Source organism: Sapajus apella, unplaced genomic scaffold (assembly GCF_009761245.1).
Source record: "Sapajus apella isolate SASKATOON/1434 unplaced genomic scaffold, GSC_monkey_1.0 scaffold122, whole genome shotgun sequence".
NCBI lineage: Eukaryota > Metazoa > Chordata > Mammalia > Primates > Cebidae > Sapajus > Sapajus apella.
The window spans coordinates 2,426,767-2,441,461 of NW_022437062.1; the positions used below are offsets into that span (position 1 = coordinate 2,426,767).

General features: G+C 36.8%; 1 protein-coding gene across 3 annotated transcripts in view; it reads right to left on the bottom strand.

Annotated features, from left to right (window-relative positions):
* SPRED1 (sprouty related EVH1 domain containing 1) overlaps positions 1–14,695 on the bottom strand; it is a 114,436-nt gene that overhangs the window by 55,934 nt on the left and 43,807 nt on the right. The window lies entirely within an intron of this gene.

The window sequence follows — 14,695 nt, forward strand, 5'->3', positions numbered from 1 at the left end:
ACAAGCTACCATAAAACTTATCTCTATATATGCCCATTTGCTGCAATATTATAACCAGGACAAACTGCTCTATATCAGCACATTTAACTGTAGCAACTACAAGTTCCTAACAGTTCCAGAATATATTATAAATAAAATGCTGAAATAAACATGCTTAGTTTAGATGCTACATTTTTAATTTCTTCTACCAACTTGGAATCTCAATCACTTATACAAATCATACAAAGAAAAGTATTCTGCTTAAGTTACTTAAGTCTGTAGAAACTTTAAGAAATAAATTTCTGTTATTAGCTAACCAGTTTATAATATTTTTCTATAGCAGTCCAAATAGAATAAGACACATATATAATCAACAAGATAATCAAAATACCATTTTCATCACTCCAAAAACCCTCATGCCAAACACAGAGGTTTTGCCAGTTTAAGGGCCTTCAAATAAGTGGAATCAGACAGAATTACTATTTGTACCCTTTTTGTCTGACTTCTTTCTCTCATTTTTTTTTGGGGTGTATCAGAAGTTTCATTTTTTTTTTTAACTAAGTAGTCCTCTAATTGAATAAATATATCACAATTTATTCTTTCTTACATGGATAGGCGTTTGGATTTTTCTAGTTGTTGCCAATTATGAATGTACATGTCTTTTTGTAGACATTTTTTCATATCTCAAATAATTACCTAGGAGTGGAATTAATGGGTCACAGAATAGGTACATGTTTACATATACAAAATACTATCTTCCAAAGTAGTTGCATTGTTACACATTCCCATCAATGGTGTTTGGTGTTTTCAATCTTAACTTTACTCATTTTATCGAGTATATGTAGGAATTCCACTGTGTTTTAAATTTCTAGTTCCGTAAAGACTCACAATGTTGAGCATCTTTCACGTGATTTTTGGCCATTTGTTTATCTTGTTTTTAAGTCTTTGAACATTTTTTATTACATTGTCTATATTACAGTTTTTATAAGTCTTTAAAAATATTTCTGGACACAAGCATTTTCTTTAGATAATATACTTTTAAAGTTGCACTGGGTTGTGGTTAAAAGTGAGAATTCTAGAGTCAAACTTCCACAAGTTGGACCTTGGCTTAGAAACTTACTATCTGTATGACCTTGAGAAAGTTACTAAACGTCTGTCCCCCAATCTCATCTATGAAATAACAGCACTCACTTATAATAAACGTAAACCACACCTGACACATAACAAACACTATGAGTATTACTTTTTATTATCATTATGACACCAAAGCACTGAAAACTGAAGACACTGCCATCCTGGTAATTCAAAGTCATATAGGATATGGGAAATAATTGAATTTTCATCAACAACCGTAATTATCTATTATTGGAGTGAAAATAATTCTTTATATAGAAACTCTAAAAGATTTTGGCTTTATAATTTACTCTTTTGTAAAAGCTTTTTATTATTTAGTTATTCAGAGGCTCTGTTTCTTATCTGGACCCCATTCTAGCCAATCTTCAATGCAGAGAAATAGTCATAGGATGTGTGGGTACATAAAGTCTGGGTTGATGTAGATATTAAATCGTGCTGAGATGGGCTAAAGCAAGCTTCCCCACTATAAACAAACACAATATGCATCTTAAGAGGCAATGAGAGCAGACTATATAATAACCATATTTGTGGGCTAGCATCCATTCTAAAGCAAATTAAGAGAATCTTATAAGATGTTCCTTCTTTATTAAAAATTGAAACTGTACCTCAATTTCTAATCTCTGATCATATTTGAGCAGTAATTTCAAATATATCCTTTCACACAAAGCAGGAGAATTAAACTACCATCTTTGTATATTTTGTGCTGCTTTAACAGAATATCACACTGGGTAACTGATAAAGAGAAATTTATTTCTCACAGTTCCAGATGCTTGGAAGTCCAGAGGCTGGGAAGTCCAAGATCAAGGCATTAGTAGGTTCATTGTCTGGAAAGAGGTTAGTCTCCAGCTCCAAGATGGTGCACCTTGAATGCTGTGACCTCTGGAGGGGAGGAATGCTGTGTCCTTACATGGCAGATGGTGGACAGGCAAAAAGGGATGGGCATCCTCAGTTCTTCTGTTAGGATATTAATCCCTTCTTACTTTCATGATGGTAGATGCTAAACACCTCCAAAGGCTACACCTCCTAACACTGCTGCATTGCAGTTGAAGTTTCAACATGAATTTGTAGAGACAAAAACATTAAATCCATAGCAACTACTAATGTAGAAATCCAGGTGAGAGGCAATATTGAATTGAACTAGGGTGATAACAATGGACAGGAAGAAGAATGGAGAGATTAGGGTATATTTTGGAGGCGGAGCCAAGAGGACCTGCTGATGAGATTGTAACTACAAAACGAGTGTTCCAAATCTAAAATTCTTAATAGCATCCATGAGATTCACTTCCTAAAATTTTCAGCTGGTATTTCAATAAAGTCAAAAGCAAAAGAAGGCGACCAAACATGAAGACAAATTTTGCCTCAGTTGTACTGAACCATGTAGTTTTGTTTGAAATGACAGTACTAATATTACATATGAACCAGAATAACTCTAAAGTTATACTTTATTGCACTTTGTGGGTAAATGTATATTATGGCAGCATTTTCAAATTTACATATTGGCAAAATATTTCTTAACAATCAAATTATGAGTATAGTTGCAGAAATTTTTTAAGCCCTAGTAGTTTTAACTATCTGAAATGCAAAATGTCCTTCACCTATAATAACCTGCCTTTTTAGTTTCTTTTCTCCTTTACAGAACTATCTTGCTTTAAGATTAGCAAGCCTGTTATATACGCCACCCAACTGTTAGACAAGTAGAAGGCTCAAGCAAGACAGTTTGGAGATCTGAGATTTTATCATGTTTTCTCCTTGTTTTATGTGTCCATTATAAGGAAAAACCAAGCTTAAAACAGTTAAAAGAGTTTGATAGTCCAGCTGTTTAGAGAACACAAAGACTCTAATCATACATTGGGACATTTCCCAGAACACAGAATATGTACACAGTTTTGATACTGATTCCCATTCTTCCCATTTCCTGGTCAAAACTGAAAGTTCCCAACTCTTCCTTTTCTCTCTATCAAGAAGCAAATAGTGAGCATAATATTGTAGCCTAGACTCATACATGCTAATGAATGAAATTTCTTGTTTTTTTTAACTCATCAGCTAACACATGTAAGAGTCTAGAGTACAATATTACACAAGTTTTTGTAATATTTTTACAAGCTTATAATACTTATATTAACCAGACATCCAATTATGAGATAAAATAATTGTCCATGATGTTCACAAATTAAAATTCTATCTATCCCCTATCCCTCTTACTGTTATCAGTTAATACGTTAAACATAGTATGTATTCAGCTTAATAAAAGGAAAACAAAGTTACCAAGCATTGTAGCACAATACTGGCTTCTATGGAATTCTAATTAATTTTACATTGGTTTCATTTTTTAAATACAATCATGTGTTACATAATAATGTTTCCATCAACAACGGACCCCACATACAACAGTCCCATAAAATTACAATACAATATCTTTATTATATCTTTCCAATGTTTAGATATGTATAGATATACAAATACTTACGATTGTGCTAAAACTGCCTAAAATTTTCAGTACACTAACATGCTATACAGCAAGCCTGTCCAACCTGTGGCCCAGGATGGCTTTGAATGTGACCCAAAACAAATTCCTAAATTTCTTAAAACATTATGAAATTTTTAAAAAATCTCATCAACTATCATTAGCATTAGTCTATTTTCCCTCTAGGTTTGTGCAGATACACTCCACGATGTTCTCACAATGATGAAATAACCCGACAAGGTAATTCTTAGAACGTATACCTATTGCAAAAACACCTGACTGTTTTACTTAGTATACTTTTATTCTCCTGGAAGTACAATAATTTTATGATCTACTTGACAGAAGATGCTGTAACTCCACTTAACTGGCACTCAAATAATTAATGAGCAAGGAAATGTTATTTCTATTAATCTAAAATTCATAGAACCTATAAATCTTTAGCAAAGCAACTTTGCCCTTTATACCAAAGATTAATTTTGTGAACCTCCTGGAAAGAATTATGGATCCCCAAAACTGTAACCAAATGTTCTTTGCCACATAGGTATTTTCTTCAGGTGAGACAGTATATAGCTTTAATCACAACAGCATCCATGATCATCCTGGCCCACCAATTAGGAACCACTGCTATACAAACAAAATGACAAGTAGTACAGCTGTGGCTCTTCCTCATTATCAGTTTACTAAATTTGGATACACTTCTGTTAGTCTGCTGGCCCTTTATATTGTTTTGGATGACAGTTCTAAATCTTAATAGTTCTAAAATAAATTCTGTATTTTGTCTTTCTCCTCTCTATATACCTTCGTTTTCTATCATAATACATACACAAGTGATACCTTGATATTAGCCCAGTAAGACCTATTTGGATTTCTGATCTCCATGCCAAATTACAATACAATACTAAATTTATGGTAATTTGCCAACAGCAGCAACAGGAAACTAATACAAAGGAGGGAACACCTTCTTGAAGATACAGTAATATATATACAGGAGAAAAAGGTAACTTTTTCCTTTACATATATATATATATGTCTGTGTGTGTGTGTGTATATATATATATACACACAGAGATATATACATACACACACACATACACACATATATGTGTGTATACACACATACACACACATATATATATATACACATTTTATTGCACTTTAGGTTCTGGGGTACATGTGCAGAACATGCAGGATTGTTGCATAGGTACATACATGGCAATGTGATTTGTTGCCTCCATCCCTGTAACCTATATCTGGCATTCCTCCCTGTGTTATCCCTCCCAAACTCTACCCCCCGCTGTCCTTCCCCTAGTACCCCCCAAAAGACCCAGTGTGTGATGCTCTCCTCCCTGTGTCCATGTGTTCTCACTGCTCAACGCCCACCTATAAGTGAGAACATGTGGCGTTTGATTTTCTGTTCTTGTGTCAGTTTGCTGAGAATGATGATTTCCAGATTCATTCATGTCACTACAAAAAATATAAACTCATTATTTTTTATGGCTGCATAGTTTTCCCTGGTGTATATGTGCCACATTTTCCCATCCAGTCTACCATCGATGGGCATTTGGGTTGGTTCCAGGTCTTTGCTATTGTAAACAGTGCCGCAATGAACATATGTGTGCGTGTTTCTTTATAATAGAACAATTTATCATCCCTTGGATATATGCCCAGTAATGGGATTGCTGGGTCAAATGGAATTTCTATTTCTAGGAAATTGAGGAACAGCCACACCGTCTTCCACAGTGGTTGAACTAATTTTCACCCCCACCAACAGTGTAAAAGTGTTCCTATTTCTCCACATCCTCTCCAGCATGTGTTGCCTCCAGATTATTTAATGATTGCCATTTTAACTGGCCTGAGATGGTATCTCAATGTGGTTTTGATTTGCATTTCTCTAATGACCAGTGATGAAGAGCATTTTTTCATGTTTTTTGGCCTCATATATGTCTTCTTTTGAAAAGTGTCTGTTCATGTCCTTCACCAACTTTTGAATGGGTTTGTTTTTTTCTTATAAATCTGTTTTAGTTCTTTGTAGATTCTGGATATTAGCCCTTTGCCAAAGGGGTAGATCGCAAAAATTTTTTCCCATTCTGTTGATTGCTGCTTCACTCTAATAATTGTTTCTTTTACTATGCAGAAGTTCTGAAGTTTAATTAGATCCCATTTGTCTATTTTGGCTTTTCTTGTCAATGCTTTTGGTGTTTTAGTCATGAAATCCTTGCCTATGCCTATGCCCTGAATAGTTTTGCCTGGGTTTTCTTCTAGGGTTTTTTATGGTGTTAGGTCTTATGTTTAAGTCTTTAATCCATCTGGAGTTAATTTTAGTGTACGGTGTTAGAAAGGGGTCCAGTTTCTGCTTTCTGCACATGGCTAGCCAGTCTTCCCAACATCATTTATTAAAAAGGGAATCCTTTCCCCGTTGCTTGTTTTTGTGAGGTTTCTCAAAGATCAGATGGTTGTACATGTGTGGTGTTGCCTCCGAGGCCTCTATTTTGTTCCATTGGTCTATATCTCTGTTTTGGTACCAGTACCATGCTGTTGTGATTACTGTAGCCTTGTAGCATAGTTTGAAGTCAGATAGCATGATGCCTTAAACTTTATTCTTTTTGCTTAGATGGCTATGCGGGCTCTCTTTTGGTTCCATACAAAGTTTAAGGTGTTTTTTTCCAGTTCTGTGAAGAGGGTTATAGGTAGCTTTATGGGGAAAGCATTGAATCTATAAATTACTTTGGGCAGTATAGCCATTTTCACAATATTGATTCTTCCTAACAATAAGCATAGAATGTTTCTCCATCTATTTGTGTCCTCTCTTACTTCCTTGAGCAGCGGTTTGTAGTTCTCTGTGAAAAGGTCCTTTACATCCTTTGTTAGCTGTATTCCTACATATTTTATTATTGTTTTAGCAATTGTGAATGGCAGTTCGTTCTTGATTTGGCTCTCTTTAAGGCTGTTATTGGTGTATATGAATGCTTGTGATTTCTGCACATTGATTTTGTATCCTGAGACTTTGCTGAAGTTGCTTATCAGTTTCAGGAGATTTGGGGCTGAGACAATGGGGTCTTCTAAACATACAATCATGTCATCTGCAAATAGAGATAATTTGACTTCCTCCTTTCCTAATTGAATACCCTTTATTTCTTTTTCTTGCCTGATTGCTCTGGCTAGAACTTCCAATACTACATTGAATAGGAGTGGTGAGAGAGGGCATCCTTGTCTACTGTCAGATTTCAAAGGGAATGTTTCTAGTTTTTGCCCCTTTAGTATAATATTAGCTGTGGGTTTGTCATAAATAGCTTTTATTATTTTTAGATACATTCCATCAATACCTAGTTTACTGAGAGTTTTTAGCAAAAAGGGCTGCTGAATTTTGTTGAAGGCCTTCTCTGCATCTATTGAGATAATCATGTGGTTTTTGTCTTTGGTTCTGTTTTTGTGGTGAATTATATTTATAGACTTGCGTATGTTGAACCAGCCTCATATCCCTGGGATGAAGCCTACTTCATCATGATGGATAAGCTTTTTGATGTGCTGTTGCAATCGGTTTGCCAGTATTTAATTGAAGATTTTTGCATCTATGTTCATCATGGATATTGGCCTGAAGTTTTCTTTTCTTCTTGAGTCTCTGCTGGGTTTTGGTATCAGGATGATGTTGGTCTCATAAAATGATTTGGGAAGGATTCGTCTTTTTGGATTGTTTGGAATAGTTTCAGGAGTGGTACCAACTCCTCTTTGCATATCTGGTAGAATTCCGCTATGAACCCATCTGGACCTGAGCTGTTTTTGGCTGGTAGGCTATTAATTGCTGCCTCAACTTCAGCCCTTGCTATTGGTCTATTCAGGGTTTTGACTTCTATTCCTGGTTTAGGTGTGGGAGGGTGCAAATGTCCAGGAATTTATCCATTTCTTCCAGGTTTACTGGTTTATGTGCATAGAGTTGTTTGTAGTAATCTCTAAAGGTACTTTGTATTTCTGTGCAATCTGTGGTGATATCTCCTTTATCGTTTTTTTTTTTTTACTGCATCTATTTGATTCTTCTCTCTTTTCTTTTTCATTAATCTGGCTTGTGGTTGGTCTATTTTGTTGATGTTTTCAGAAAACCAGCTCCTGGATTTATTGATTTTTCGAAGAGTTTTTTGTGTCTCTATCTCCTTCAGTTTTGCTCTGATCTTAGTTTTTTCTTGTCTTCTGATAGGTTTTGAGTTTTTTTGATCTTGCTCCTCTAGCTCTTTCAACTTCGATGATAGGGGGTCGATTTTAGATCTTTCCTTGCTTCTCATGTGGGCATTTATTGCTATAAATTTTTTCTCTAGACACTGCTTTAAATGTGTCCCAGAGATTCTGGTACGTTGTGTCTTCATTCTCATTGGTTTAGAAGAATATCTTTATTTCTGCCTTCATTTCATTATTCATCCAATCAACATTCAAGAGCCAGTTGTTCAGTTGTGCGGTTCTGAGTTAGTTTCTTAATCCTGAGTTCTAATTTGATTATACTGTAGTCTGAGAGACTTTTTGTTATGATTTCCATTCTTCTGCATTTGCTGTGGAGTGATTAACTTCCAAATATGTGGTCAATTTTAGAGTAAGTGTGATGTGGTGCTGAGAAGAATGTATATTCTGTGGATTTGGGATGGAGAGTTCTGTAGATGTCTATCAGGTTTGCTTGGTCCAGATCGGAGTTCAAGTTCTGGATATGCTTGTTAATTTTCTGTCTTGTTGATCTGTCTAATAATGACAGTGGAGTAAGTCTCCCACTATTACTGTGTGGGAATCTAAGTCTCTTTGTAGGTCATTAAGAACTTGCTTTATGTACCTGGGTGCTCCTGTATTGGGTGCGTATATATTTAGGATCCTTAGCTCTTCTTGTTGCATTGATCCTTCTATCATTATGTAAACGCCCTTCTTTGTCTCTTTTGATCTTTGTTGCTTTAAAGTCTATTTCATCAAAGAGTAGGATTGCAACTCTTGCTTTTTTTTTGCTCTCCATTTGCTTTGTTAATCTTCCTCCATCTCTCTATTTTGAGCCTATGTGTATCCTTGCACATGAGATGCGTTTTCTGGAAACAGCACACCAATGGGTTTTGACTTTTTATCCAATTTGCCAGTCTGTATCTTTTGATTGGGGCATTTAGCCCATTTACATTTAAGGTTAACATTGTTATGTGTGAATCTGATCCTGCCATTTTGATGCCAACTGGTTGTTTTGCCAATTAGTTGACAGAGTTTCTTCACTGCGTCAATGCTCTTTACCATTTGGTACATTTCTGGAGTGGCTGGTATTGGTTGTTGCTTTCTATGTTTAGTGCTTCTTTCAGGATCTCTTGTAGGGCAGGCCTGGTGGAGACGAAATTTCTGTGCAATTGCTTGTTTGTAAGGAATTTTATTTCTCCTTCACTTACGAAGCTTAGTTTGGCTGGATATGGAATTCTAGGTTAAAAGTTCTTTAAGGGTGTTGAATATTGGCTCCCAGTCTCTTCTGGCTTGTAGGGTTTCTGCTGAGAGATCTATTGTGAGTCTAATGCGCTTCCCTTTGTGGGTAACCCAACCTTTCTCTCTGGCTGCCCTTACTATTTTTTCCTTTATTTCAAATTTCAACCCTGGTGAATCTGATGATTATGTACTTTGGGGTTGCTCTTCTTGAGGAATATCTTTGTGGTGTTCTCTGTATTTCCTGGACTTGAATATTGGCCTGCCTTGCTAAGCTGGGGAAGTTTTCCTGGATAATATCCTGAAGTGTGTTTTCCAGCTTGGATTCATTCTCTCTGTCACATTCAGGTACACCTATCAAATGTAAATTAGGCCTTTTCACATAATCCCATATTTCTTGGAGGCTTTGTTCATTTCTTTTCACTATTTCTCTAATCTTGCCTTCTCGTTTTATTTCATTGAGTTGATCTTCAATCTCTGGTATCCTTTCTTCTGCTTGGTTGATTTGGCTATTGAAACTACTTGTGTATGCTTCACGAAGTTCTACTGTGGTGTTTTTCAGCTCCATCAATTCATTTATATTCTTCTCTAAGCTGTTTATTCTTGTTAGCATTTCGTCCATCCTTTTTTCAAGCCTCTTAGTTTCTTTGCATTGGGTTAGAACGTGTTCTTTTAGGTCTGAGAAGTTTGTTATTACCCACTTTCTGAAGCCTGCTTCTGTCAATTCATCAGACTCATTCTCCATCCAGCCTTGTTCCCTTGCTGGTAAGGAACAGTGATCCCTTGGAGGAGGAGAGGGGTTCTGTTTTTGGGTGTTTTCATTCTTTTTGTGCTGGTTTCTTCCCACGTTTGTGGATTTATCTACCTGTGATCTTTGTAGTTGGTGACTTTCAGATGGGGTCTCTGAGTGGATGTCCTGTTTGTTGATGATGAAGTTATTTCTTTCTGTTTTTCAGTTTTCCTTAATGTGGTGATCACTCACCCTCCTGTGTTCTCACTGGAAACTGCACTCCAGAGCTGTTCCTATTTGGCCATCTTGGATCGTCTTTCCAACTTTTTCCATTTTTAACTACAATCATATTAAAACAAAATCCTGACCCTCACCCCACTGACCACGAAATTGAGAAAGTTCTTAGAATACCTTAAGATTTGTACAGTATAACAATGACTTATTTATGCATTGTGGGATGAGGATACTGACAAAACATTCTTTGGTCTCTATTATAAGTAAATATTAATCATCTAAATATTAAACATTATTACAGAGACTGGGTAGAAGAGGAAAGGGAAGCATTTAATAGAATTAGGTTAGGATGATATAGTACTTCACAGCTTTCTAAACTATGCAGATATTCAGAAAATAACAATATTACTACTCAAGAATCTATTTACTTAACCCATAAGAATTAGATGCTACATAAACAAAATTTTAAAGTTATGATCCTCTCCCTGTAGAAGCTCTTAATCTAGTGGGCAAAGATATGTTAACACATAATGGGAATATAGATTACTAGTATTCATATTTGATGTAGGTTTTAATAACATATATCAGGTAGATAAAAGGTTAAGGACACTCAATGGAGAAAGCATGACACAAGTATATAATATTTAAGAACCAATACAAAGCTCAAAAGATGATGCTAGACATAAGCAATAAAGAAAAAGAAATAAAACAGTAGGTTAGTACTCTATTTTATCACAATAAAGAGACCACAGGATGCAATAAGCAAGAAAGGAGAAAGTTCAGATTTGTATTTTAAAAGTTCTAAGTGCAGGAGAACATTATTGCATTAACTCTAACAGAGGTATTTCTTCATCTTACAAAAAAGGGCTGAGTTTGATTGGAAAGGTGAAGATCTGAATTACTACTTTTGCACTGGCAACTCTAAAAACTGGAGCAAATATCAAACATGGCACTCTGTTTAATAACAAGTCACATCTAGGTTCCAAAGGCAGTGTCACCACTTAAAAGTTATAACCTTGGGCACATTACTTAATTGCTCTGTATCCCTTTTCCTGGTATGTAAAATGAAGATAATAATATTTATCTAAGTGTTATAAGAAATAAATAAGGTTATACATGTAAATTTCTTAGCACTTTGCCTGGCTCCTTGTTAGGTGCTCAATAAATGTTATTACAGTGACTTAATATATTAAATCAACTTTATGTTAGTACATCCACATTATCAAATTGTATAAACTTGTCTTATTCTTTATTTATGATGATGTTGTATAAAAAACCAAGGTGAAAGCCCCCTCTCAGAACTTCTAACTCTAAGAATTATTAATCACAACTAAGTATCTGGTATGGTTTGGCTGTGTCCCCACCCAAATCTGAACTTGAATTGTATCTCCCAGAATTCCGATGTGTTGTGGGAGAGACCCAGAGGGACATAACTAAATCATGGGGGTGGGTCCTTCTTGTGCTATTCTTGTGATAGTAAGTCTCATGAGATCTCATGGGTTTATCAGGGGCTTCCACTTTTGCTTCTTCATTTTTCTCTTGCTGCCACTATATAAGTGCCTTTTACCTCCCACCATGATTCTGAGGCCTCTGCAGCCATGTGAAACTGTAAGTCAAACTAAACCACATTTTCTTCCCAGTCTCAAGTATGTGTTTATCAGCAATGTGAAAATGAACTAATACAGCAAATTAGTGCCAGTAGAGTGGGATACTGCTGAAGAGATACCTGAAAATGTAGAAGCGACTTTGGAACTGGGTAACAGGCAGAGATTGGAACAGTTTGGAGAGCTCAGAAAAAGACAGGAAAATGTGGGAGAATGGCTTTGACAAAAATGCTGATAGCGATATGAACAGTAAGGTTCAGGCTGAGGTGGTCTCACATGGAGATAAGGAACCTGTTGGGAACTGGAGAAAAGCTGAATCTTATTATGTTTAGCAAAGAGACTGGTGGCATTTTGCCCTTACCCTAGAGATTTGTGGAACTTTGAGCTTGAGAGATGATTTAAGGTATCTGGGAGAAGAAATTTCTCAGCAGCAAAGCAATCAAAAGGTGACTTGGGTGCTGTTTTACGCTGCTTTGAAAGGGAAAATTTGCAGTCTGACAATGCAGAAGGAAAAAAAAAACAAAACCTATTTTTCGAGGAGAAATTCCAGCTGGCTGCAGAAATGTACATAAGTACCAAGGAGTCTAATGTTATTCCCTAAGACCATGGAGGACATTTATCCAGGCCATGTCAAAGTTCTTCATGGCAGCCCCTCCTAACACAGGCCCAGATGCCCAAGTAAAAAAAAAGTAGTCTCACGGGATGGGCCCATGGTCTCTGTGCTATGTGTAGCATAGGGACTTGGTGTCCCATGTCTCAGCTGCTCCAGCCATAGCTGAAAGGAGCCAACATAAAGCTCGAGTTGTGGCTTCAGAGGGTGGAAGCCCCAAACCTTGGCAGCTTCTACGTGATGTTGAGCCCACAGGTGCACAGAAGCCAAGAATTGAGGTTTGGGAACCTCTGCCTAGATTTCACAAGATGTGTGGAAATGCCTAAATGACCAGGCAAAAGTGCTACAGTGGTGGGGTCCTCAAGGAGAACCTCTGCTAAGGAAGTATGGAAGGGAAATGTGGCGTCAGAGCCCCCACAAAGAATCCCTACTAGGGCACTGCCTAGTGGAGCTTTGAGAAGAGGGTCACCTTCCTCCAAATGACAGATCCACTGACAACTTCTACTGTGCATCTGGAAAATCTACAGATACTCAACACCAGCCTGTGAAAGCAACCAGGGGGGAGGCTGTATCCTGCAAAGCTACAGGGGTGGAGATGCCCAAGACCATTGGAACGTACTTCTTGCATCAGCATGACCTACATGTGAGACATGGAGTCAAATGAGATAATTTTGGAGCTCTAAAAATTTGACTACCCTGATGGATTTAGGATTTGCATGGGCCCTGTATTCCCTTTGTTTTGGCCAATTTCTCCATTTGGAATGGCTGTATTTATCTAATATCTGTACCTCCATTGTATCTAGGAAGTAACTAATTGCTTCTGATTTTACAGGCTCATAGGCAGAAGGGACTTGCTTGAAGACTTGGAACTGTGGACTTTTGGGTTAATGGTGAAATGTGTTAAGACTTTGGGGGACTGTTGGGAAGGCATAATAAGTTCTGAAATGTGAGGATATGAGATCTGCAGGGACCAGGGGCAGAATGATATGGGTTGGCTGTGTCTCCCCATCCAAATCTCAACTTAAATTGTATCTCCCAAAATTCCCACGTGTTGTGGAAGGGATCCAGGGGGAAGTAATTGAATCATTAGGGCTGGTCTTTCCCATGCTGTTCTTGTGAAAATGAGTAAGTCTCACAAGATCTGATGGGTTTATCATGGACTTCTGCTTTTACTTCTTCCTCATTTTTCTTTTGCTGCCACCATGTAAGAAGTGCCTTTTGCCTCCCGCCATGATTCTGAGACCTCCCAGCCATGTGGAACCACTTAAACCTCTTTTGGTTCCCAGTCTTGGGTATGCCTTTATCAGCAGCATGAAAACAAACTAATATGGTATTAAATGTCAGTCATCTAAGTCTTCTATAAACTGTTTATATGATGCAGACATCTGGGAATTCTTTCAGAAGAAGAAATAAAATGAAAACATGAGGGATGAAAAGAGGTTTTCATAAGCTACACCTTTAGAATCAATCATTTTAGATTCTGCTAGATAGTATCATCAACCTATGAAAATAGTTCCAACTACAACTACTTGGAATGTCCCCTGCCTACTGCTACTACTATTGTCCATTCCCCGTGACTCCTTAATTACGAGCATTGATATTATGCTTTCATTTTGAAATTCTTTTGGTCCATGTCAGAAGCAGCAAACTATAAAAAATATTCATTCTCAACAAAAGATCAAAACATGGAAGATAGGAAGTCAACATTAATACCAGAGTTCATGATATGATAAAAGAATTAGAGTAAAATATGAAAAATTTAAAAATAATCCTAAAGTAGGTAAAGCCTAAGATCCAGAGGCCATTAAAATATAAAAAGATAAATTCAACCATACTAAACACATTCCTGCATGGTAAAAACACCATAAACAATAAAGACAAAAATAACAAATTGGGAAAAAAAGGCGTAACACACATGTATTAGCTTTCTATTGCTGTCCTAACAAACTACCACAAACTTAGTGGCTTACAACACCACAAATTTATACACTTCTGTGAGTTGGAAGTCCAAAGAGTTTCACAATGGGCTAAAATCAAGGCACCTGTATTAGCAGTGCAGCATTCCTTTCAAGAAGCTCTAAAAGATAAACACTTTCCCTTGCCTTTTCCAGCTCCTAGAGACCATCCATATTCTTTGGCTCGTGGATCCCTCCTTCTACTACTGCTTCTCTCTGAACCTTCTTCTGTAGTTATATCTTTCTCTGACCACAGTCCTATATGATCAGGAAAGGTTTTCCACTGAAGGGCTCATGTTATTAGCCTAGGATCATCCAGATAATCCAGATCATCTCCCTATATTAAAGCTTACAACCTTAATCCCAGTTCCAAAATCCTAACATACTCACAGGTTCTGAAGATTAGGGCAAGGACATCTCTGGGGAGGAGCAGGACATATTCTGTCTACCACAAATAGCATATAACTGAAAAAAGAAAGATATTTCCTTAAAAGTAACTCTAAAAATCAGTAAGAAAAGACAAACGCCACAAAGGAAAAAGAGGCCAAATTCATGAATAAAATC